The sequence below is a fragment of the Canis lupus genome, chromosome 7 (genome assembly GCF_003254725.2).
Source record: "Canis lupus dingo isolate Sandy chromosome 7, ASM325472v2, whole genome shotgun sequence".
In the NCBI taxonomy this organism is placed as follows: domain Eukaryota; kingdom Metazoa; phylum Chordata; class Mammalia; order Carnivora; family Canidae; genus Canis; species Canis lupus.
In genome coordinates, this window is record NC_064249.1 from 7,220,722 (window position 1) to 7,244,885 (window position 24,164).

Consider the following 24,164-nt stretch of genomic DNA (forward strand, 5'->3'; position numbering starts at 1 on the left):
AGGAGCTTTTCCTCTCATTTACAGATGCAGAGACTCAGGCTAAGAAAAATTTTGTACCTTGTCCTACGTACATACTTGGTGAATGGCAGAGCTGGAATTTGAACCCAGAATCTGACCTCTTAACACCCACACTAGACTGCAGCCTTCCTGAGTGATTGCCAGGATTCACCCAAAAGCCAGAGAGAAAGAGAGAGGAAAGGGACTGTAAAGACTTGCAGAGATAGAGGAGTTTGTTAACTGTGAAACTGGGGTTCCAGATGGCATTTGGAGGAAAGGGGAGCAGAGGTAGGACAAATTGGTAAAAATATATATATATATATATATATATATATATATATAATGTTTAACATAACATAGCATAAAGAGAAGCCTGAAATGGAAGAGTAAATGACCAATGGGCTTGAATTTTTTGGCAGTATCTAATGATGGCAATAATATAAAAGATGGAGAAATTGACCTCAAAGTTGGAATATAAATAGCTTCAGTATAAAGTTACTCTGCTGTTGACTCTGGCTTGTCTTTGGTCCTAGTTCCAAGCGGAACTCCAGTGAGCAGTTGCCAAGATGATGCAAAAAGAGCCTTCCCGGGTGCTTAAAAAGAAGGGACCTGGGGTCTCTGCTACTGAAGAGGACTCCATCCTTTCTAATGACCATAATGGCCAGCTGCAGAAGCAGAGCTACCCTTGGTGCTCAAAATTTATCTCCTATGATAATAAATCGAGGAAAAAAAAGCAGGTAGGATACAAATTCGGGGAGATAGGAGGACCAGCCAAACCAACTTCTGTACTTGGTAGTTTGCCTGGGGTCTCAAAGCAGCAGTTTTGCTGCTAAAAAAATCAATGTTGTGGTTTGAATGATGATACCAGATATAGTATGGAAAGCTACAGACTTAGTTTCCCTCAAGCCAGCCTGATTTTTTTTTAAGCCCAGATCATTCTACTCTGTATATTTAACTACGGGAGAATGGGGGGAGAAAGCAAAAGAGAAAAGGGAATTATAGGAACTGTGCATGTTCCACCCTTGTCTTCTCATCACACCCAACACCTCTTCTGGACACACAGCTGGACATGCTCCTGTTTGTTGCAACTCTGGAACATTTCTTTGACACTGCTGTTTCATGTGGTGAGCAGTAAGTTGCAGAATTCTTATTTATTTACTTTTTTAGATTATTGATTGCTTGCTTGCTTGTTTGATTGATTGTAACCCATTACAGGCTGAACACAGAAATTCAAAAAGGTACAGAGAAAATCATGGATGAAACATCTACTACAAATTTCAAAGGGACCCAGAATACTGAGTAAAGTTCTCGAAAGTTGGTTGCAAACTGGATCCTTGGCCTTTTGCAGTCTCACTGTGAAAGATATGTCTGATCTTGCTATCCTGGTGAGTAGGGGGCTTGGACAAGAAATTGGGCCTAAGAAGGCTGAGGTCCCACCCAGAGTACCATGTCCTCAGGAGGCCTTCAAGACCAGTAGTGTTTGCAATGAGACTTGGGGTCAAGATGAATAATCCTGTAGAGGTCACAACTATGCTAGATGCCAACATCAAGTATCAGGCCAGAGCATACATTGAAGAGGATCTGTTTGAGTTCTGGAGATGGGAGGCCTTGTCAGATGCCAGGATCATTTGAAGAAGCCAACAATAAGATGTCCAGAAATAAATCCTTTCTCTGAGTAGATTATAAATATGAGCCAAGTTGACAAATCTTGTATTTTTAATGAAACCAAACCAGGTAGGAGGCCCAGAAGGACAAGAACATTCCTGAACACAGTAGCCTGGAGTACCATGCCAGCTAAGAAGGCCATTCCCCATTAAAAATCACAAAGGAAGTTAGAGACAAATAAGATGATAAGATTCTCAGTGTTCACCTCAGGCAGTAGTGGTAGGGATAGTCAAGGAGAGAGGGCTCAGAGTTCTGTTGCAGAAAAGTTCTGTTCTGAAAGCTTGAACAGATTCAGGCAAGTTCTAAAGAAGTCCTGAGAAGTCAGTTAACGTGGGCTCAGCAGGGAGGCGGTGCTGACAATAAGAATCTAACCTTTGTGAGAACATTACAGTTTACAAAGCACTTGAACATGCAGTTGCTGCCATAGGTCAGCCTGAGCCAGCATGGTTAAGTGAATGGTAAATTAAGAAATGCAGTGGGTCATTCCACCCTGCTCTGTGTTGTGTTAGACCTACTTCCTCCTCGTTCTTCCTCTTCAATTTTTCCAGGTAAACCAGGGCTTTTTAACCTCAGCACGACGGATAATGTGGACCAGATGATTCTCTCTGCTGTGCCATGTAGAATGTTTCATAGCACCGCTGACCTCCACCCAGTAGGTGCCAAGAGGACCCGTCCCCCTTCCCTAGCTGTGACAACGAAAAATGTGTCCAAGCATTGCCAAATGTTTCCCTGAAGGGTGAAATTGCCCTTGGTTGAGAACCACTCATCTAAACAAATAGACAGAAAATTTCCCCCAATGCCCTTGGTGATCTCTGCTCTCCTCTGTCTTTGAGAGCCCTCAGCAGACCATGCAGGATTGGATTTTGTAATTGCACAGACTTTGGTTAGGGTCAGGGAGACCTGAGTCCATTTGTGACTCTGTCATTTGCTAGATGCATACTCACAGGCAAGTCTCTTTATCTGAGGCTCAGTTTTCTTGCCTGTGAAATGGGGGTGATAATCAGACCATCTTAAAGGACGGAGTGAGAAAATGATGTGATTTGTGCTGAGCATTCAGAGAGACGGGACATGGTAAATGCTTAATCATTGTTAGTTATCTCCATTATTGTTACTATTATATGAGAAGGTGGCTGTCCTTGACCATTCAGTATGTCACCTTCTCTCCCGTGTGGGAATCGGAAGATGAATAAGACAATCGCCTTCCCCTCAGGAGTCTGCAGTCCATTAGAGAAGAGAGGCCGGTCCATGAATCACTGTAATGCAGGGCATCAAAACCATTGCCAGCAATGAAGAGGAAGTTGCTGTTGCCGGATCGAGAGGCAGGGAAACAGATGCCAGGACTACCTCGATATGTACAACTGTGGTGCCTTGTCACCTGGAACACTCTCAGCAGTTCTGGATGCCACATCTCAAGATCAAAGAGGTCTGGAGAAGGTCCAGGGAAAGGCACCAAAAATGATAGGAAGGGTTAGTACTCTGCTGTCTTAGCCTGAGAAAGCGAAGGAAAGGGGATCAGGATGGAAATACAAGAAACCATGGATAGTGGATCTTTATTCGCTCCTGTATTTCATTAATACAAATGTGTAGAGGATCTACAATGGTCTTGGCTCTGTGCTATGGTCATGGATGAGTGCAACTCCTGTCCTCAAGGAATTCGGACTCAGTGGGGAAGACGGGCCTGTGAGCAAGTGCAATTGATTCTTGGATGACACAGCTTTGAACTGTGCAGGTCCACTCATACATGGATTTTTTTCAACAAATACAATACATATTGTATATGTATTTTCTCTTCTTTATGATTTTCTTGACAGCATTTTCTTTTCTCTAGCTTACTTTATTATAGGAATACTGTCTGTATTCCTATAGGTATGTATATAGATATGCATACAAAAATCTGTGTTCAACTGTGTATATTATTGGTAAGGCTTCTGGTCAACAGTGGGTTATTAGTAATTACATTTTGGGGGAGTCAAGTCAGATTTTCAACAATGCAGGAATCAGCACCACTAACCCTTGTGTTGTTTGAATATCTCATGGCCTCATGACTGGACTGTAGTAGGAAGTCAGAGGGAAAAGGTCACAGGGCCAGAGAGGCTTCGCAAAGAACATGGGCACCTGTTTGCACCTTTAAGGATGAGTGGAATTTCAATAGAAAAGAGAGGGAGGACATTCAAAGGTGAAAGAGAGGAACTTTCAATAGCGTGAACATTGTAGTGATTGGAGTGGATGTCCTGAGAGCAGTCAGGTTGGACAATTGTTTAAATGCACAGGCTCACCTCGTTCTGCCCTTTCCATCTCCAGGATAAGCTTGCCCCACATCTTTGTTCTGCAGTAGAATTTTCTCTCATGAGCATCCCACTCAGCCTGAGCAGAAGCTGATACCAGAAGTTCGGAGAGCCACCCCCAGCAGGGGCAACCCCCAGCCAATGGACACCTTCTGGTGGGCGGAGATCTGCAGGCTACCCTCTGTGTTCCTCCAGCGAGCCACAGAACTGCACCCTCGTGGCCACCAACAGCCACCTGCATAATCCTCCTTCCTTGCCTCACCCCTCCACTCCCTCACTGCCATTTCTTTGGATATTATCACCAAATAAACAGTCTGCACTCAAGTTTTTATCTCGAGCTTTACATTTTGGAGCAACACAGACTAAGATCGAGGCGAAACACAATTAAGAATTTTTTTTTTTTTACCAATAATTGAATTTCTAAATTTATAACAACAATATACCATGGAATACTGCATGGGCTGAGAAACTTTCTGACATTGTTGAGCTGATTCCTAACTTTTTATCCTGGATAAGTCACTTGACCGCTCAAAAACCACACAGTCTCTTCATCTGCTTATCTTGTAGAGTTGGGGAAATACAAGAGACAGGCACGCCAGATACATGTTAACTACCATTATTATAAAAAATTATAATGAACAATGGACAAGAGCAACCTCTTCACAATCTGGGTAACTATTATAATAAAAAAGTGTGGCAGTACTTTACGCCACAACCACTTTGTTACTTTATATAAGAAGAAGCATTTCTGGCTTGCTACATCCAAACTACAGTTCTAAAAAGTCCTAAAAAGCGATGAGACTATTTTGAGTTTGTCCTGGGCCAAATGAAAATTATTTTCCCTTCAAAACAATCCTTGTTAAGCTGTCAGTACTTGAATTCTTTTTGGAACTGGTCTTTGGGTTAGGTTCCCAAAGTCAAATTTACATGACACATCGAGAAAACTAATGTTATTAGTTGATGGTCACAGATCATTTTTGACCTAAAGTGCTCATAACCAGCTTGATCAAGGCCTTGAGTCCCTGGTCTCAGCTCTCAATGATCTTTATCTGGTGCCAATCAAATTTGCTTTCAAGGGAAAAAAAATAAAGTTGCAACCATTAAGAAAATTCTAAAGAGCATATCATAAGGGACAGAAGGCAATTTCCAAAAGTCCCCCTAGGTTTGGGACATAGAAGCTATAGCATTGTGTATTTTTAGACCCTGCAGGGTTTAAGAGAACATCAGTCCTCTCGCATTAGAAATGAGAAAACTGAGAGCGGACAAGGGGAAGAGCTTCGATCAAGGACACACTTTATAATCAGTAGTGGACTCACACCTAGGAGCCTAGCTGCCTGGCTCCTAATCTAGCATTCTTCTAGCTACACTCTGAATTAATAGCATCCTAAGAAAATGTGTAGTGTTTCAAAGTCACTCTTCTAAATGGATAATGCCCATTTGAATATGTAAATTTGTAAAATATTATCATCTATGGCCCTAACCTGGAAATGGGTTGAAGAAGAACTTAAACACATTTGTCACTGATTAAAAACCATATCAAGCTGTGAGCAAAACAGATGAATGCCTTTCCTTTTTGATTGAAATTAGAGATAATAGTGTTGCATTTCCAAAACACATCCTTTAGGATACAGATGGATAATGGAATACTGGGCTAATACGCTAAGAATCTGTTGGAATATTGCAATTCCATGTTCCTATGTCATTTGTTTTGTAACACACACACCACCTACTCCTCTTCTTAATGAGGAGCATTGTGCTCACTTTGGCAGGAAAGAAAGGAAGAGTAAGTTCAGATTTTAAATTCTAGATGAAGCTGCATGAGAGCACGAGCCTTGATGATCCCCCTTGGAAAGAATTGGTTTAAAAGCTGGAACATACACACACACACAAACACACGCAACTTGTCCAATCTCATTTAGAGAAACCTCAGTCCTGACTGCAGTCCCGTCAGAGAAATAATTGATTATTTTAATTGTGATAATTTAAGGGTGGTGATGCACATATTAGAAAACAATAGATGATTGTAATTTTTCATGGGAATTCTCTAGGGAAAAAAAATGCTCTGGTAAAAAGTGGAGGTGGGGAAGGTTAATTACCAGCTAATGATTTGGGGATACAAATCTGGCCATCTTGGTTTCCTATTAATTGACCAGATTAAGTTAGTCATTTGATTTCTGTGCTTTCTTTGTTTCAACCACAAATCTTTTTTCTTTCTTTTTTTTTTTTTTCTGAGGCCATAATTACCAATTACCCAGGCCTCATTTAAGTTTGTCAGAAATTAAAAAAAAAAAAAAAGTTTGTCAAAAATCATACCATCAGCTTAATTAAAATCTGTCCAGTTTAAAATATTTACATAATAATTAAATAATAATGCATTTATGAAGTTATATAAATAAAATTATAAAATATATAATATACATAATATACATTATAATGTTTATATAATTCTATACTAAGTGTTCTAATGCTAGGCATCATAACAGGTATCGGGGAAACAAAAATGAAAATGTCACAGTCTAAGCCCTTGATCTGGTGTGTTTAGCTATGGCCCAGTTGTGAATGTTCCAGGTATACCTGAGAACAAGCTGTCATCAAAAAAAGGATGCACTTGCGTCCTCCAAAACCCTCCTCCTTCTCTAACCACCCACTCTCTCTGAGCCATGAATTTCCTTCGTGCCTAGTGGAGCCGTTTATGAAATAACTGTCTCTATTGATTTCTGCGTCCAATACAGGTATGCTGGCTCAGCTGCCCATCTGTTTTCTGCCTAACACAGGACCATTGAGAAAAATAAAGGAGAGAGAAGGTATGTGTGTGTGTCTGTGAAAAGAGGTGGTGTTAAAGAGAAGAATGGGGATGAAATCATTTGTCTCTGGTAGAAGAGATACTGCATATGCCATCACCATTGGCAGCATAGCAAGTAGCATTTCCCCTAGAAGTCAAATGGGAGCTTCACTTCCTGTTTAGAGGTTGTGAGAGAGAAGAGTCCCATGGATTCATGGTCAGAAGACCCTGCTGTCCTAGGGCTCCACCACTCACCATTTCTGTGACCCTGGCGAAATTATTGATCTCTCCTCATGATTTTCCTCATCTAGAAGTAGAGTGATGGCTCATCGCCCCTCCTACCTCACAGGGAGATGTTCAGAGTCATGTGGGACAACTCCCAGGAGGGCTCTTCAGAAATTGTCAAGCGGTGTATAATTAAAGACTTAAGTGCATTAGAATATCTGAGATGGAGGCTATAGTCTGAGAGGGAGATTGAAGTAATATTCATCTGGGGACCATCAAAATTATCTGTTCTTTGAGCTGTCTCTGACCTCTGGTCTGAGTTCCCTTCGAATTGTCCCTTCTCCCTTTTCAGGTGACTGGGACTCTTACAGACTATTTATTTTGCATTAGACCTTAGAAACTTTCGGCCTCTGGTGGACTCCACAGACACCATTTCTCCAAAAAGCTTTGAAGAATGATCTATGAAGGACGCTACAAAACATCTCAAGATCAATTGCTGTAATTATCCTCTGAATAATTTTCTGCCATTATTCAGGCTGTACATATTGTACATGAAAGGCTATGTTCAGCCAAACCAGAAGCTTGCTGGGTCTGGGATTTACAGCTCACTGTGTAAGAAGATTTAGAAGGCAACCCCTAGGAAATCCATCTGGAGATTGTTGAGAGGATAAAGGAAAATATAAGTTCTTTTAATCTTAATATTCTTTATGCTCTGCTCATTATGATTAGATATATCTTCTAGTTAAGCCCTCAACAAAAATAGAACTGGCAATGAAAAGACTATTTATTTTCTTTTCTATTGCTAAGGGAAAGTGGCATGCATAAAAATAATAATAACAATATAAATGCTCCAATGCTTAGCTATTTAGAGAACCATTCAATGTCTCTCATTTACTAAGTTTAGAGAAGAGAAAGAATCCCTCTCCAGAGTAGAACTGAAGAACAGAAAAACACTAGTTGACTTATTGTCACTTCCCATACTTTGTAGGCACTCAAATACTGCCTTTCTTTTTCATATATAAGAGAAAGAAAATCATTGAGTTTTCCATTTCTGTCTCCCTCAAGCTCTCAGGGGAAAGAAATTGTCTGAAAGAAAGAGGAACTACAGGGCTTCTGAGAAAGATTATGAGGGCTTCTTTTCCCATTATTAAGATTATTAGTAAGGCAGGTTAAAGGGGAGAATAAAATATTATATATTTGCTGTTGCACTGATCATTAATATAAATAGCTTTGGCTTAGATGAGACAGTATACCCAACTTTTCCAGACCCCCAGAACCTGGGTGATAGGCCATTGGTGGCCAGACAATAATGTATCTTAGCAGCACATTTTCTCTGAGTCATGGTTGATGGTTCTCTCCCTCAAAGTGCTGTAAAAAATCACATAAAAGCAAGACCTGGAACATAACTAAGGTTTGTTCTGGGATTTTTTGCAACAAATTCCAGTTTGTTTAGGCAATAACAAAAATGATGTTTCCATAGTAGGAAAGTCTCCATTAGTGTCCATAAGGGTTAGTTGACAACATTGGTTTAGGCAAAGTTGCTTAAACGCCCTGAAATAAAATGGCTTAGATATAACAGCTGAGGGTCATTACTCAGCAGCCAGGGGTATATGTTCAGGATCTAAATTCAATTGGATGTTCTGCTGTCATTGGAGAAATGAATTAATCTGACCATAGATGCAGGTAAAGGCTGAGGGTTAAAAATGTATAAATATGGCCTTTTTTAATCCTTTTTTTCAGGTTTCAATGAGTGGGATTAAAGATGGTAATGGAGAAGGTTAAGAAATAAGGTAAAATGGAAAATGACATGACATTCCTACTCTTCTGGACGGCTTAGTACCAATGGTTTTACCTGGTGTCAAACATCTTGGTAGCACTTGACTTCACAAAGCCCTCCTTACTTTTTCCTTATTTTCTGGAGGATTTTCAAAGGGAAAAAGGAAAAGGACAGAGTGGTTCATGATAGAATCACAAATATGCCTACTTTGAAAGGATCTTAGAAAATAATTTATTCCAACCCGGCCAGACAACAGGCTTGATGGGCTGACTCTTTCATATGTACTCATGATAACTTTTGGTTAGCACAAGCCCAGTTCACAGTAGAAACTTAAAACATACTGAGTGATTACTCATTACTAAAGAGGTTAAATTAAAACTTTGAAAGGACCAAAGATTTTATATTATTTCTACATGGCAGTCATAGTTGTCTGCCACGTGGAATTTTCTTTTCTGGTCTGGTGTGTTTGGCTAAATCCTAGATTTTTTTATTTGTTAAAAAATTCTAGAAATTTTATCACAGAAATTGGAAGCTCATGACCTGGACAAAATGGAAAATTCTGGAAGTACTTCCAAATTTTGTCTGCTGGATTCTGTGTATATGTTGGGTGCGTGACTATGCATGTGTGTGTTGTTGCGTGTGTGTGTGTGTGTGTGTGACAGAGAGAGAGGGTGTGTGCAGGTGCACGCTTGAGAAATTGTTGGCATTAAAAAAGTTCTTAGCAGATAGAACTCATATAATTCCATTACCATGTACACTACTATGCTCTCTTGATGTGAAAAGACTAGGGAATTTTGCTCAATCTTTCAAAGGGCCAGGGCATCCAAAGCATTAAATATGTACCAATGCTATCAAAGTGGGAAAAAAGCCCTAAAATCTGAGGATAATTGCACACATCAAGCTAATTACCCAGAAGCACTATTAGCTAATGAGATTAGCCAGGAGGACTGTCCAGCATTGATTAATCAAAGAATAATGCCAATGCACCTGCAGTAAAAAGGCACCTGATCTCTAATAACAGAAGTGTTTGCCCATGTTTGGAAATACTACTACCCAGTTATTTTTTTGCTATTCTTTTGCTTTATAAGAAGCAAAAGTCTTCATAGATTAATACTCCATGGAGGGCTACCGTGGACTATAAATCAAATAGTTTTGTCACTCTAGACAAAGGAGCTGAGGTCATGACTCAATTTCTCCGTGAAAGAAATGGAAATGTTCATCTTCTGCACCCCTCCCATCCACAAGACTATGAGAAAGCATTTGTGGATCTTTGCACAGCCTTAGCTCCAAGCAAAATCTTTGGTGCTTAAAAATAGCAAACTAGTCAAATGCCCCAATTATGAAATGTCTAGCTGGCACTTCCCTTGTCTTTCATCAGGAAAAATATTCACTTGATGGAGAACAGCTATCCGTTTACAACATACAACTAATCTAAGAGAAAATGACAAATACTTGAATAGGAAAAAAATAGTAACATAGAAAAAATGTTTCAACTTACTCTTAATTAAAGAAATGTAAGCTGAAACAACAAAAATCCTCTCACAACTAGAGAAAAATGCCAATCATCCAACTATTTTTCTGGGTACCATTCTAAAGAAGCATTGATCATTGAGTTTGTTTAGGGAAAATTACCAAAAACTTGCCGTGTAATTTTAAAATTCCTATATTAAATTGCATTTTCTATTTTTTTTTTCTGGACAACTCTGCTTGTCCTATGCTCCATAAAGGGGACTTTTTGACATACATTTAAAAAAGTCATCAATGTGACTCTATTACAGGGCTGAGATATTGATGTGCCAGTGAAAAGATTTCTAGTTGGTAAATGCTGGGAGAAAGAGTTTTTGTCACCACTTATTAGAAAGCAAATTCAAATGCTTTTGAACTTCAAAGGCCCTCTGTAGGGAGAAATTAACCAAGTTTCTATCCCCTTGGATAAGGGATTTTATTTTTTACCACAAGGGCCACAGTGGAAAGGACTGATGTGTGAATAGTCTGGTACTGTTCTAAGTTCTGTGAGGACATTAACAGAGTCAGGTGTATTTTAGAGACCAAGAAGAGACCGCAATGTAGACCTATGTTGCTTTCTTTTTGGGGGCAGCACAAGAGAATTGTCAGCTCCGGATTTTTTTTTTTTTTCCTCAGGAGCCAATTATTATGGATATGTTCTCACAGTCTATTATTATTAATGACTTTTATCCTCAGAAGAAGAATCATGGAAAAATATTTTAAGCACTTTTTAAAAAAAAGATTTTATTTATTCACTCATGAGAGACACACAGAGAGAGGCAGAGACACAGGCAGAGGGAGAAGCAGGCTCTCTGTGGGGAGCCTGATGTGGAACTCCATCCCAGGACTCTGGGATGATGATTTGAGCCAAAGACAGATGTTCAACCACTGAGCCACCCAGGTGCCCCTTAAAGCACTTTCTTAAGGAGATAATGTGTTCATACATTTATAATAGTCTTTATTCCATGGTTATACAATTTACTTGTATCCCTGATAGAAAGGATGTTTGCTAAGGAGGGATAACCTGGTCCTATCTTTTTTTTTTTTTTTTTTTAAGTAGGCTCCACTCCCAGTGTGGCGCTTGAACTCATAACTCTGAGATCAAGACCTGAGCTGAGATCAAGAGTTGGACACTCCACCAACTGAGCCATCCTGGTACTATTTGCTGATGAGTTTCCCATGTGTACCACAGTGCCCAGAAGAAAATTAGTGTTCAGAAAGTATTGGATACATGAGTGACTGATATCTATAAGCTATCACTAAAGGTTGTCAATTCCTTTGCCTTGAAGCTACAACTCTACTTATATACATTCCTTAACAATCTCTGATAATTTATCTATTCATTCAACACATGTTTCCTAAGTGAGAGCTCTGAGTCAGCCTCTATGTTAAGTGCTGGGAATATGGCAATGAAAAAGCAGACCAAAAATCACTGCATTTATGGAGTTTATGTTCTAGTAGGGGAGACAGATGGGGATAAGTGCTATGGAGGACAATAAAGCTGAAATCGAGAAGTATCATTGTTGGAGGCATGTGTGGTGAAGAATTGAAATATTCTAGTTTCTGTTAGTCTTCCTTTAAGAAAAAAAGAAGAAAGCCTTGGAAGTCTAGATGGAGAAACACAAGTTTATATTTACAAGACGTAGCCAAGTATAAAGACAAGAGCAGCCACCCAAAAATATCCTGAAGAAATATGGGAGCTATCAAATTCCTATCTCTTCTTCTATTGTCTTTATATCTGGCCACTTTCCTTGAGTTAGTCTTAATCTTATCCATTTGAGTCTGCAAGTTGCCTCTCTACCCTGGGTTGCTCTTGATATGTGTCCACCTGGCTGCCCTGGCTAAGCTTGTAATATGTCTCCCCTGCTAAGCTGAGGAGGAATTCCTCCCCTGCCTGTGAGGAATCACGATCAGAACTGCTGCTGCTCCCAGGTGAACTCCCACTGCGAGTGCAGCGTGCCTTGGGATTCCATTTTTGGCATGTTCCATCGTCCCAGGAAATGGCATCAGCCTCCTCCTGGGAAGTAGATGATACTCACCTAATTTTCTTAGATGTGGAAATAAGTTCCGAAGTGTAGGTGTGCAATGTGGTGGTGCAAGAGCTCATATCCAAATTTGAGTCATTTCTATGTCAAAATCCACACTCTCTTCATTGCACTATTCTTCTTTACCAGAAACTTAGGGGGGCAGTGGGTACATAAATTATTTCAAAAGGAAGGGGAGAAAACAGAATGAACCTAAAGACAAATTTGGCCAATCCCATTTATACCAAGAGCTAAGCCTATGTGAATTTGTCTACCCACTTCCATTTTCCCTCCATAGAAGACATAATGATTTCATAATCCCATAGCTTTATGTTCATTCCCACAAGCTAATAGATCCTTAGCTCTCTCCAGTGAAACAAACAATACTTGATAGTGACTTACTTCATGCTTCTTATTTGTAATACAATGTCTTTTCTTAAAGGAAAAAATCTTGAGTCCCCTATGTCGGGGACTTTTTCTAACCTAAAGTGGTGGATTCATAGATTGCATGGCCACTCTGCACAGAATCTAAGCTTCGAGATGCTCTATGATGACATTTGTAAACATAAAACAAAGGTATGTTTTATTATTTATTTGACTCCATCCTTCAGATCTTTTCAGATATTTCACAAGGAAGAAATTGGCATATGCTCACTTTCCATCAGTCTTTCAATGCTGTTATATGTCTCTAACATCTGCATTACTGTATTTGAAGAAGAGGTTAAGAGATCAGAAATGTGGAAATTAACCTGCCAAGAATGTAAGGTAAATACCATCAGAGTGGGTAAAAGAAAGAAAGGAAAAAAAAAAAAAAAAAGTCAAGCAATGAAGAAAGAACAGACCTTACTGGAGTTTTGTTGTTGCCTTCGAAAATTTGGAATTACCATTTGGAAATGTTTTCAACAAGGGCAATACAAACATGTCAGAAATGTAAAACATCAGCCCGCTCCCTGTACCTGCTTTTTAAAAATTGCTCTTTGATTGAATCCACAGGGAACAACAGAGGCAAGGCAATGGGCCTTATACAATGAAATACTTAAATATGATTGAGGAAAGGCCAGCATTTGAGGCTCTTGTAGTGAAGGATTTATTCACAGTGTTTTAAAAAGAGCCTAAAGAGGCGGGGTGATAGGAGAAGGGGCTGGCAAAAGAGAGAGGACATAGGTTGGCAAAGGTGGAGTTGAGGGTATGAAAGAGCAAAGAATGGGGGGAAAAAACATTTTTAAAATAAAATAAAATAAAATACCCTCAAGTCAGATTCCTTTATATAAACCTTTGGGGACCCAATAAAAAGCTGCAACTAAATGAAAGTGTTACCAAAGCAGATGGAGAATAACATCAGAAAATCAAATGACACATTTAAAAGGGCAAAACATCAATATTACCTAAAGAACTGATCAAATGTGTCATTTTGAAATGCACACCAAAGCAACAAAATCATGAAATGCATTAAAACGGTGAACTGGGGAATGGAGAGTGGGCGCTTGGTTGACTCCCGCCATGCAGAAAATCAGACGTTATGTGCTGGAATACATGAATATAAAGGGAGGCAGGTTGTTTCTGTACACATTTAGAAATTGTCAAAAAAATATCAAAATGATGGGCCATGCTAAGAGATGCATTTGTTCCAGCCAAGGGGACTTCAACGGGTTTCCTAGACAGCCATCCTGATGCTCCACCTTGTCAAATGATTCTCTTCCTCTGAGCCACAGCATCTCTTTGGAGGAGACTTAACAGGTGAGAGGGCCACAGGCAAAACCTATGAGCTCTGGACTACGAATACGATGTGGTTTTTAATAGCGGGAGCCCTTTGATGACTAGCTTATCTGTGGGTGTCACCCAGCCCTCCTAGGCTCCTCTGCAGCAAAGCTCTAATCATCGCGGCCAGAAGAGCTGGTTCGGAGCAGCTAAAAGCAAGCTGTGTGTTGTCTGGATCAGGAAAGTCACTGTGTGTGAAACCATCAAGTCAACTGTTTATCATTAGGTATACACGTTCTCTGAGGATTTTGAAAATACCACCAGAGATCTCCGATGGGACTCCTAAAATTAGAAAAGTCTCTGCTGGGTGCAGGGATGGAAGGAAGGGGGGATGGGTGTCCAGCATTCATGACATAGGATGCCTTCCCTGCCTATTCAATGTGCTAGGTAAGGACAAAGGCTTTAGACTCACGTTGGCATAGAATTTAATGAGCCAGGAGAATGTAAACTATTTACTAAGTCTCTCAAAGTCTCTGGTTTCCTCATCTATAAAATAAAGATAATAATGGTTAAGTGGTTAACCATCTGATGGGAGTCCTTGCAAGGATTAAATTGAAAAAAGATCAATGGAATTGAGGAGAAACCATTTAACTAGTTTAAATACAAGCTAGAAATATTTTTAGAGGATTCCTTTACGATATAGGTTAAAAAGAATTTTGAGCGTTTCTGATTTCTTAATAAGAGGAGAGAATTACGGAAAGAAAGAAGAGAAAGAGAACCGATATATCTGAAGCCTTAAAAGAAAAGAACAGGTCCTATACCAAGGAAGTAGATGATGTGTATCTGTCAAGTTTTAAGCTTCCCTACTTTAGAAGTTGGGTGAGACACCAGAGGACTGAGGATTCCATGGCCATTTTTGTGAAGTTCCTGTAAGATATTAAATCTGTAACTCTGAGTGCTCCAGACTTATCCAGACAGAGGGTCATGGTCTGATCAAGAAATCAGAACCAGGGGCAGCCCAGGTGGCTCAGCAGTTTAGCGCTGCCTTCAGCCCAGGGCCTGATCCTAGAGACCCTGGATCAAGTCCCACGTTGGGCTCCCTTCATGGAGCCTGCTTCTCCCTTTGCCTGTGTCTCTGCCTATCTCTGTGTGTGTGTGTGTGTGTGTGTGTGTGTCTTTCATGAATAAATAAATAAAATCTTAAAAAAAAAAGAAAAGAAAGAAAAAAAGAAAAGAAAAGAGAAAGAAAAGAAAAGAAAAGAAAAGAAAAAAGAAAAGAAAAGAAAAGAAAAGAAAAGAAAAGAAAAGAAAAGAAAAGAAAAGAAAAGAAAAGAAATCAGGACCAGAAGTTAAACTAGGATTCAGAATATGCTTGACTAGGATGACCAGGGGGCCATACTTCTCTAGGAAACCAGGCTGCAAGGGAGGGGGAAACAACATTGCTTCTACTAATGTGGTATCTTTGCATAAATGATGCTTCCTCCAGCCATCTGCAGAGCTTGCTGGCTCCCTTCCTGTGGGTTCCTGCTGAGATCAGCATTTTGGCATTTCAGCAAGGCCTTTCCTCATACCCCACCTCTACCCCAAATACACCTAACATCCTTATTCTTCTCTAGCACTAACGCCATCTGACATATTGTATTTCTTCCTGCCTATGTTAACTATCACACTCATAGGTAGAAATATAGGTCCTTGAAAGAGATTTACATCCTATACCCTGGAAGCAGCAAATATACTTTGTGTGGATAAAACATCTTTGCAGGTGTGACTAAGTTAAGAATTCTTAATTGGGGAGATTATCCCTGACTGTCAGCATGGACCCAAAATGCAATCACACGTATAAACAAGAGGAAGAGGGAGACTGGACACACATGGAAAAGACCAGATGAAGACAGTGCAGAAATAAACTTGAAGATGGTGGCCTTGAAGATTAGGATGCACGGCCACAAGCCAACGAATACCAGCAGCCCCCGGAAACTGGAAAAGACAAAGAAAGGATGAAGGGAATATGAGCCCACCAACACCTGGACTCCAGACTTCTGGCTTCCAGTACTACGAGAGAATAAATCTCTGTGGTTGTAAACCACCAGTTGGTGATAATTTATTACAGCAACTATGAGAAACTAACATGTCCTTCTTCACTACAATGTAAACCTGAAGAGAAAGAGGACTTCTTCTGTTTGGTTCTCTACTCTAACCTCAGCACCTAAAGCTGGGGCCTGGTACAACTAAATGTTTACTATTTATAGTTGATGAGTGAATGAATGAAAAAAAGTTTTCGAATTTCAAATATATCCCAAGGATCAGTCTATTTGCTCCTCTAAAATAAAACAATTGCCAGCGGTTGGCATTTGAAGGGCTCGGCATGCACCAACATAGCCCACCAATTCGTTCATGACATAGCGAGGCTCGCCATGAGAAGCATTTCAGGCCCTTCTTAACCAGAAAGATCTTGCTTAATTCATAAGTGGAGCAACCTGGTCTAGAAACCAGAACTTTGGCCCTCAAGCCTGATATTCCATCCAGTCCAGCTCACCTATCCTCTTTTAAGACACAGGTTCTTCAGGGGGAATTTACAAAGCTGGAAGGGGACCAAGACTAGTTTGCACAGGTAACACATACTAACCAGTCTCATTTCTTGCCAGCCGTACTTCATCCATCATATCTCCAACAGATTCTATGGTAATAGTCAAAGCCAGCTGTTACCACCCAAGGCTGACTCTGCCGATAATAGATTATTATAATGTATGTAGCTAATAGGGCTTATGCTATCATAATGTGGCAGGACAGGATGGATCTCTGTAATAAAAACTAAGAATCTCTTGCATTTATATATCGCCTTTACTTTCTAAATGCATTCACATCTGTTATGTCATTTACTCATCCCAATACCCCTGGGAGGGATGGATCCATTCAGGATAATGCTCTTTTGTTCAGGAGGGCTGAAGAGTGCTCCCAAGATCCACCCCCACCCCCAGGCAAGTGGGCATTAGTCACTGCCCTCCTAAGTCACAGAATCAAATATGTAAGTAGGTGTCCTAGAAAAGTCGAAAGAGGCTTACCCATGTGACAGTTCACTCTTATGAACTAGTCCCTGCCTTAGAATGAAAAATGAAATTCTGTACTCTTGTTTGATAAATTGTAATTGCCTTATTCACCTCTCCCTGTGCCCATCCCTCTTCTCTCTTTCCTTGGCATGTAAACTTAGTGGTGTCACCGAATGAGTCAATCAGAATCAGAATTTTAATCTATTAAGCAAATGTAAAAAAAAAAAGTCAATGTACTATAGCTATTAAACCATTATCGAAACAAGAACAACAACACAAATCTCACTTTTATAAGCCGTAGCAATCATAGAGAAAAAAAAAAATCTAAGCTAGCAACTGCTTTCTCCAGTTCTTTCATGATCTGCTCATAGAAAGAAAAATACATGACAACCCAAAGTTATCATCTTGTCCCAGGATAACCAAAGCTAGGTTGGAGGGAGATGGTTCACCTCATTTCCAAACAGCTCCTGAAATAAGGAAGTGTGGGAACCACACCAATGGGAAGATCTTAGTCGCCAAACTTATTAAGTGCACTCACTCCAAAATTACATTCCCTGCTTCTTTTCAGCACAAATTGAGCACCTTTAAAAGGGGATACAGAACACTTATACCTTTTAGAACAAAATATCGCTCTTGTAAGCCATTTATTTCTAATTACACAATTATTTTATCATGTAGCACTTGCTGAAAAAAAAGACTATAAGGGAAAGAATAGGCTGATTTAAGGTATTTTATTTCTTTTTATTGAAAAAAGTTAACAATCTAATTTCTTTTCTCTCTGGAATTAAAAAATGTTAAGGCGTATCAAGTGTTTCTCATTTCTGGATACTAAAATAATAATGTAATTAAAGATTAAATAGCATAGCATCATAAGAGATTGTTAAATCTACTTGTGAATAGAAGTAAAAGCCATATTATTCAAGGAATTTTAGAACTGGAGATAATTATTATCTAGCTTTAAATTGGGAATCAAATTCTTCCAAAGTACATGCTGCTGGGCACTTTCAAAAAGTTGCCCAGACTCGGGGCACCTGGATGACTCATTCCATTAAGTGTCCTACTCTTGATTTCGGCTCAGGCCATGATCTCAGTGTTGTGAGTTTGAGCCTTGTCTTGGGTTCCATGCTGGGCATGGAGTCTGCTTAAGATTCTCTCTCTTCCTCTCCCTTTGCCTTCCCCCACCCCCTTTTTCTCTAAATAAATAAATAAATAAATAAATAAATAAATAAATAATAAAAAAATAAAACTTGCCTGACTCTAGGACTGCCAAGGCTTTGGATGCACCCAGTTACATCCTCCGGAACACTCTGCTTTTAGGGCTTTGTTTATCTCCAGTGAGCTGCCCCTCCTGCTACCTCCCCTCAAACACCTCTGGTTATGCAGAGGGCTTCAGTTGCTGTTCTGACTCCAAGCCAGGGGGTGTAAACTAGACTGGGAGTGTGGAGGCCAAGAAAAATTAAGGCCATCCCACCTCAAGTTTAGCATTAGCACAAGTACAGCCATCTTAGGCCCCTGTGAATAAGAGCTGAACTTTATGGGAAAAACTGCAGAATGTACTCAATGTCCTTGGCAGGGAATCCCATATCAGAAAGACAACAGAGCTCAGAATTGCCCTCAGCAGAAAATCCCATATCAGAGAGACAACAGAGCCCAGCCTGTGGTAGAAAGTCCCATATTAGAATAAGAACAGAGCTCAATGCCCTTGAAAGCCCCATATCAGAATGTAAACAGAACTTGAGAAATTCCTCCACTCCTCCTGAAATTCCCCTAGACCAGCCTATAAAAAACCCAGCTGTAACCCACTTCGGGGTCCAAGTCCCTGCTCTGCTGTGTTGGGTACACTTGGACCCAAGCTCGAGCTTGCAAATAAACCCTCGTGCGCTTGCATCGGTGTCGGCTCCTTGGTGATTTCTCGGATTCGCAATCTTGGGCACAACAGGAGGATTGGGGTCCATCTCTCCCGAAGGGGAGTCTGGGCCCATGCCTCACCTGGACTATTGGACAAGTCCCCTAATTGTCCCCCTGTCTGTCTCTAGTCATGCCTCCTTTAAACCTGTCCTCCCCATTGCAACTAAAGAGGTCCTTTAAAGGTGAATCTGATTCCTTCTTGATTAAAACCCTTCAAGGATCCACCTTTCCTCCCAGATCATACCCAAACGCCACAGGATAGCAATCAGGGAGCTTCTCCATTTTGCCCCAACCTGTCTTTCCAGGTCCCCTCCTGCCATTTCTTACCATTGCCTATGGAGTATCTCGCACTCGGGCCTCATGGACAGTAAAGCTTTGCATGCCTCTCTATTCTCTCTGCTTGGGAATACCCTCCTCCATGATCTATCCTGGCAAAGCTCACTCATCCTTCAACTCAGATGTCACCTTGGATTCTAAGTCCCCGAAAAGGGCAGCGACAGCAGCATCTGTCTTTGTGTACTTCACAGCATGGAACTTACTTGGCTTACCAGATATTTTTAACTAATTGTGGAAAGGGGGGAAAAGAAACCCCAAACCCTAGCATTTCTGACAAGACTATTCTTCCTCTGTTATGTACTTGTCCTATTCTTTTAGTCGCTTTCTTATTCTTTGGTTCCTTTCCTATTTCCTGATAGCGGGGAGTGAGAGAATGGGAAGGCACTTGCAGTTGGGGAACCTGTGGTGAAACCAGTTGTGTCTCTGCCTCTACTGGAATTTCTTCTCCACCCTATTGAATGCCTCTGCCTCGGGGGCCTGGGTGGGGACAGCTGTTTAATAAACCACATCAGCAGTGCACAAGGGCTTAAGACAGAATGAAAGTGAGAACCTCAGATTCCATTTCAACTCTGGTGATAACCTCTGAATTCCATTATTCACCATTTTAATACAACCTTTATTATTTCGCTCAACCCCCCCTCCCACCCCCCAGCTTCCTTCTTCCCTTTGGTGTAGTCAAATGGCCTCTCGCTCAGGGGTTGGTGGCTTTGTACAGTCAGCCTCTATTCATATGCAGAAGCTCACAGCTGCTCCAACCCTTCAGAAATCGGATCCGGCTCCCCTCATCCCCTCCCCACCTCACTGCTTTGTAAAATCCTTGCTTGGCAAAGAGAAAGGCCGCATCTCTTAGCTGCTTCGGCCCTGCCTGCCCCCATTCAATTCCAGTCAAGTGTGGTTGGTGCTGGTTATCCTTTCAAAGGGTTTCCATATTCCCATTCATTCGAAAAGAGAGGTGGGGGGCGGAGGGGGTGCAGAGGAAAGAAGGGGGGGCGGTGCCCTCCAGGAGTGAACGGGATGCAAAGCTGAGCTTTTGAAGCTGGCCTTGCTTACACCAGCGCTGCCTTCCAGGCAGTAAGAAAGGCAGCCTCACATTACACAATCGAAGAGGTGGGAAGCTAATTTTTGTTTAAGATTTTATTTATTTCTCCCTGAGAGACACAGAGAGAGAGAGAGGCAAAGACACAGGCCGAGGCTCCCTGCATGGACCCTGATGGGGGACTCAATCCCGGGACCCCAGATCATGCCCTGAGCGGAAGGCCAACGCTGAGCCACTCAGGGGGCTCGATGGGGGGGCTAATCTTAAGGCCTCGAATTACCCCCCAAGGGTGTTTCACTGCATCTGGGAGCATGGAGGCCGCTGACAAAGCTGAAGGTCCCCCAGCCCCGGGTTTGCTTGGGAGACACCTGTTGCCGCAGGAGCCCCATGACCTGTCCTTCCTTCCAGGTCGCAGCTGAGCTGGCTGGGGCCCAGCGCCAGATTGCTGGCGGACACCTGGCTCCCGTCAAGCGCTGGCATCTCATCCCAACAGGCTGAAATGAGGTTGCAAAGCTACCTGTGAGGAAGGAAGGGGAGGTGGGCAGGCGCTGATGCGAGCAGAAAGGCCGCAGTGGCCGCCCAGGAAGGCTGCGGGCAGGCCCAGCCACTGGGAGCGCTTCAAGTCTGCTTCTCCAGAAGCCTGAGGCCCCTGGTCTCTCCCTCAACTCTCTCTCTTAGTGACTTGGCCTTTTTCATGAGTACTTTAATAAAACTAACTATTTTCTACCCTGTGCAAGGAAGATCAGAAACGCTCCTGCTTTGGAAAAGTAATGACTTCGGATTCCTGGGGTGTCCAGAGGAAAGGAGTCGAAGGGCTTGGGGGAGGGAGCAGCGACTGGCCCACCTCAGGGCTCCTGTTACAGGACTGTAAGGAAGCTGGGCACGAGGGGCCCCTCTGAAAATCCCACTGGCACCACATGAAAGAAGGCGTATCTTTGTAGGTCGAGGAAGGGAGATAATCTTTTATGACTCCGGACTCAACACGTTTATATCCAGCGATTTGTCATCTAATCCTTGTGCTTTGCCTGGGGTCACAAGAGTCCTGTCTACCCCGAGTGCACAGTGAGGCTGGCAGGGAGGGTGGGAGCCTCATCTGCAATCTCAAGGTCTGTTCTGAACTGACAGGCCACCCACAGACCCTAAGACCTCTTGGGAGAGTTAGCAAAAGAGATCTCTTTCTCTCTCTCTCTCTCTCTCTCTCTCTGATATCCCATATCTAGTCCATCAGCAAATCCTATTGGCTCACTTTCAAAATATATTCAAAACCAATCCATTTTTATCATGTCCTCTGTTGTCGGCCCATGTGCAGTCCAAACCAGTAGCATCCTTCACCCACATCACTACAGTAGCCCCCCGGGGTCTCTCTGCCACCGCCCCGCTGTCCCTGCCTCCACCCTTCTCTTTATTCTCCACAGCAGAGCCTGAGAGGTATCATGAGGTCTCCACTGCCAACACTGTCCTGCCCAGATCCCTCCCTGAACTCTCTACCTCTTCCACATGCACCCCCTCATTCACTGGTTTTCAGCTGCCCTGTCCTCGGGGACCTGTCCCTGGGGAGTGGCAGGACTGCCCCCAACTCAGGGCTCTTGCCATCTCCCATCCCTATGCCCAGAACACTCCCCCAGATATCCTCATCTCTCACTTCCTTCAAATCTGCCCCAAAGTTACCTCCTTGGCGATGCTTTCTTAATTGTCTTGTTTAAATGTGCCATGACCAAGCCAGCACCGTCTGTCCACCTTGCCTGCTTTATTTCTCCCCATTGCACTTACTACAGCCTAACACACCACGTGTTTGCCTCATTCTGTTCCCCTTGACCTGCACTGAAGGGAGGATTTTTGTCTGTTTTGTGCATTATTGTATCCTCAATGTCTGGAGCACTGCCTAGCATGTAATGAGTGCTCCATTGATATTTTTGGAAAGAATGGATATTTTGTCCACTCTTTGGTCAAAATTCTGAAAAATTGAGAGGAAAGTTTGCTTTGGCATGAAGGCAGGCTCCCAATGGGCTGCAGGACCCAGCTCCTCCCAGAACATGGGTGTATGGTGGCCAGAGCAGAGAGATTTTGAAGGAACATGCAGGAGTGTAGGTCAAACACTGACCCAGAACTTGAGAAGCTAGATTCTAAGTTTGAAAGAAGAATATAAAAGGGCACTGTACCCACTGGAGCCCAATCATTCATGCCAGTGAGAGGGCACTTCTCAATAGTTGGGAAGAAATCCTTCCTTAAATCTGTGGCCTCATTCTGGGGCAAAAAGCAGCCAACCATAATGAACCTGAGTGTGGCCACTCTGGCTTCTCTGCTCTCCCCTTTACTGATCTGTTCTTGTCATCACAGGAGTTCTCAGAGTGGCCGCGCAGAGCAATCAGGGCAGAATCAGTTGCTGGAGACACTCAGAAGAAGATTTTACAGCATGGATTCCTGTTCTTCGGTGAGAAGGCCTAGGAGTCACGGACTTTGTATTCATAATCTTACCTGGGCCACTTTCCCTTCATGCCTGTGTGACCTGAATAAAATGTCTCATACCCACATTGTACCATCTGGACCCATAGATGACTATCCCAGCCCTATTGAAGTGAGTGCAGTGGAGATGTCTATATTCTGCACCTGCCCTTGACTTAGGATATAATTTGGAGCTTCTCCAGCTGCTACTCTTGGAAATTAGAATCAAGGAGTGGAATTGTCCAAACTTTCTTTCCAAGACCTCAGTGTCTGATCCAACCTGGGGTTCCAGAAGTGTACAGTGGACACAGGACTTAAATGGTAATTAGATAGCCAAAAAGAGAGCATCCATAGGTGGCTATGGTAACCAAAAAGGAGATCCATATATAAACCGTCTAAAGATGATGACTGAAGAAAAGAAAGCAACAATAAGAAGCAAACAGGTTTTGAAGAGTGAGTGAAGAAGACAGAAGCCCAGAGCCTGGCCCCCTTATGTCCTCTCTCTTGGAAGGTAGGGCCTGTTAAAGGACCTGAGAATATTAGGATAGGAATAGGCAGCTCTAAGCTAAGTTTGGAACAGATTTAGTGAAAGATAGAAAGTCTTCATCTCTTTAAAAAATAGACTAAAGTAAGTGTCCATAAAAATAACTCATCCAGAACGTATCTCAAAACCCTCTCTCTCTCTCTCTTTTTTTTTTTTTAAGGTAAATGCACACATTTGTTGTGTGTTTGAAGCATAACCAACTTTTTTTGTTGTTGTTCCTGGTCAGCTCTGCCTCTCTGCCAGGCCAGATGCACTCATGGACACCGAAACCATGGCACGCAGCCCTGTCTCTGGTGGAGTTGTGATGAATGCATCTGGAGACTTGAGACTAACCGAATTTTGGAACTACTAAAATCGTGGCTTGTCATCCTCACTTTAAAAATTGACGATTCTGCTACTCTCGGCAGATTTCAGCCTATTTTCTGAATGCTTTAGAGTTTGTAAACACTTTCGTATACATCATCTCATCTCATCTCTGTCCCTCTGGCAAGCATTGAAGTAAAAGAAAGGAATTGCTTCAGATGAATCCCAAAACATGACCTATTTGGTCCCCATGCCATCTATTATTGATTGAACTAAACATTTTCAGCGCAAATGAACAGATTCACCGATTTACAAAACTAGATTATAAAACATTTATACCTGCCTTCTGGCCATAAGATAGAACTCTTCGGTTAAACAACAAATTCCTGGGGGCAGGAGGTGGAAGAGAGTGCCAAGGACATCCTGTCCACCCCTACAAACTCACTCTCTGCCTTCCTTTCCTCTTTCTGTGGACCCTTAGCTGATACTCAGGAAGCCCATCCTGGGATGTGCTTATCTTTCCCCTTAATGTACCAGATAGAAGCTAATGGAAGCTCCACTGATTGAATTTTGTGTTTATAGTTCCCAA

The 24,164-nt window shown here is 41.9% G+C and overlaps 1 long non-coding RNA gene across 3 annotated transcripts; it reads left to right on the top strand.

Annotated features, from left to right (window-relative positions):
- Nucleotides 1-575: 575 nt before the first annotated feature.
- LOC125755392 (uncharacterized) lies at nucleotides 576-22,855 on the top strand. 3 transcript variants are annotated; one of them, XR_007411794.1, is made up of 6 exons: nucleotides 576-734; nucleotides 6,680-6,751; nucleotides 7,307-7,452; nucleotides 8,695-8,744; nucleotides 12,704-12,837; nucleotides 22,624-22,855. It is a non-coding gene; the product is annotated as an uncharacterized LOC125755392 (long non-coding RNA). The 3 variants fall into 3 exon arrangements; XR_007411795.1 differs by lacking the exon at nucleotides 8,695-8,744; XR_007411793.1 differs by lacking the exons at nucleotides 8,695-8,744; nucleotides 12,704-12,837; nucleotides 22,624-22,855 and having other exon boundaries at nucleotides 7,307-8,079.
- The last annotated feature ends 1,309 nt before the right edge of the window (nucleotides 22,856-24,164 follow it).